At 52.2% G+C, this 2,511-nt stretch overlaps 1 pseudogene; it reads left to right on the forward strand.

Annotated features, from left to right (window-relative positions):
- The first annotated feature begins 362 nt into the window (after positions 1 to 362).
- LOC105806996 lies at positions 363 to 986 on the forward strand (annotated as a pseudogene).
- Positions 987 to 2,511: the final 1,525 nt, after the last annotated feature.

Genomic DNA, 2,511 nt, shown 5'->3' on the forward strand with positions numbered 1-2,511 from the left:
CGTGGGTGCCTTGCTGTTGTCAGGTGCGGTTGCTACAGGTTCCTGCTCACTGCTAACACGGGGCACAGGGGCTCCCAGAAACCGCCTTATAAGTCCCCTGCAGTCCAGATGTATTCCTCACTGTCCCCATGATGTAACCTCGTGATAATTAGGGTCGATTTCTCTGGCCAGTGTAGAAACCCTTTCTTGGCTTGATGGTCCGTTGACTGAGGAACCCAAAGCTGTAGTTCACTGAGCCCTTCCTGAGTCCGTGTGGCCTTAGGGGAAGCTTCCCCTTACCCTGAGCCTGGGAACTGGGACCTCTAAATCCATCAGACCTGGCTCATTCCCTTTGGGGCACCCCCAAAGGTCCTGGTGTGGCCATGGGCCTCTGCCCTGCCTGATGTTACCAGTGTTGTAAGAACAAGCCCTCCCCAAAGTCTCACTTCTGCCAAGGTGTTCCTGATGCCAAAATTCTCAACTTAGACCTGGGGTGGAAGAAAGCGAAAGTGGGTGAGTGAGTTCCCACTCTGTGGCCACGTGGTGTCAGAGGAATGTGGTCGGCTCTCCTCCGGAGCCCTGCAGGCTGCCCATATTGTGCCAACATGGTAAGAATCTCTGGAGGCCTTTCCAATCTGAGCAGCCCATCCCGAACACATAATTCGCATTGAGATGCTGTCCTGGGCAGGGGCTGACAGGTTCCAGACAGGTATGTGGGGTGCGCGGTGCTTTTGGAAAGCCCCAGGGCACTGTGGCCAAAGCTCACTCTGGACAAGTGACCAGGTCCATCCACACCAAGCTGCAGAACAAGGAGTGTGTGACTGAGGCCCTACATAGGGCGAAGTTCAAGGTTCCTGGCAGCCAGAAAAAAGTGGGATTTTACCAAGTTTAATGCGGATGAATCTGAAGACATGGTGGCTGACAGGCAGCTCACCCCTGATGGCTGTGGGGTCAAATGCAGCCCCAGTTGTGGCCCCCTGGACAAATGGTGGTCCCTGTGCTGGTGAGGGCTTCCACTGTGTTGCCCCTCCTTACGCCCCTCAGTAAGTCCTACTTCCTGTCCAAATAAAATGAAACAAAATAAATCCCGGGCTGGACACATAAACTCTAAAAATGGATCACCGGAAGAGGTGATCAGCGAAGCCCTTTCTATTTCTACTCCCTTTGACTCCCGGACTGTGTGACCCAGCTTCCAGGGACCGCCAGCTGTCAGCACATACCACGTCCTGGAGGGCAGTGTTGTCCCCAGGCTGGTGCCTTCACTGAGCCTTTCAAGGCCACCCCATTTTCCTGACAGCCTGCCCACTTCCCGGTGATGCTGGACCAATGGATTCTGCTGTCATGTGGCCATTGTCACACCCCTTTCATTATAAAATGGGTCCTTTGATTTAAGGCGATAAAATGCCAGATCTTATTTTTTAAACTCAGACTCAGTAAGTCCACAGTTACTGACGCTGGTGGAGACAATGTGGGCAGAGAAGCAGACCCATATTCAGAGTCAGTATCAGTGGGAAATCCTAATCAGTGGTCCCTCCGGCGCAGGAGCAGTGTTCCCAGATGCGATATATGTTGATTCCGGAAGCCACAGGGACCCACAAGTGCTGTGCTCTTCTTGGTGCTAGGAAGAGCAAGGTGTAATAACTTGTCTTTTATCTTAGAGGGGACATAGTGGTGTGGCCCAGACCACTGGACCTTGGGAAACTTCACTGATGTAGCAGCCCTGAGTCTTTGTGGGGTTTATTTCCCACCCTCTGTCATGCATGTGCCTTAGTAGAGCATCTAAAGTACTTGTCTTTTCCTGCTCACTGAGCCGATTAGCATGATACCATTAAGACAGGAGGCCGGGCTGATACTCTGTGGAAGGTCAAGGTCCTTGTAAGCTATATGTGACAGAGTGTAGGTGGGTTACCGTAGCTCTAGGGCTAGATAGTGGATGTGTGCTGTCGTCTCTCTCTTGTAATTTTGAACTGCTTCTTGTCCGGAGCCATGAGGCCCGGCAGCTGCTTATCCAAGATGGCCGCGAGCCATGTGGATCGGCCTGCTTATCTAAAATGGCCGACCAAGCCCGCACATTTGCAAAAGCCCGCGAAAGAGCTTGTAAGTTTCCATTTACCCATTATGACGTAGCCCTTGAAAGCCACCTGAGGGTTTCCTTATATGGAAATCCTCTGGCTGGAAAGCCAGAGCCTCGGAAAACACCGCCCCTTTACTGTTACCTCCTCTTTCTGCCTTACTTAAGCCTCTGCCCTACTGCCAATAAGCGAGACCTGTCTTGTCTCCATTTCTTGTGTCTCCTGCCTCTCCCAATTCCCACTCCCTCTTCCAGGGTCCGTGTTGACTACCCCGCGGGTCGGGACAGCTTCTGGTCCTGTTTGTTGTTGGGGATTGAAAAGAACACATTGGCCACATATCAAGTGCCAGAGGCTGTGTTAATCTGTTCCAGTAAAGACACAGCTCTATGCTTCGGCCACAGAGGTGAACTGGGTGGGGTACAATGGGGAAATCACTCTTGCACACTTCCTTCTCACAGTG

Source organism: Propithecus coquereli, unplaced genomic scaffold (genome assembly GCF_000956105.1).
Source record: "Propithecus coquereli isolate 6110/MARCELLA unplaced genomic scaffold, Pcoq_1.0 Scaffold150, whole genome shotgun sequence".
NCBI classification, from domain to species: domain Eukaryota; kingdom Metazoa; phylum Chordata; class Mammalia; order Primates; family Indriidae; genus Propithecus; species Propithecus coquereli.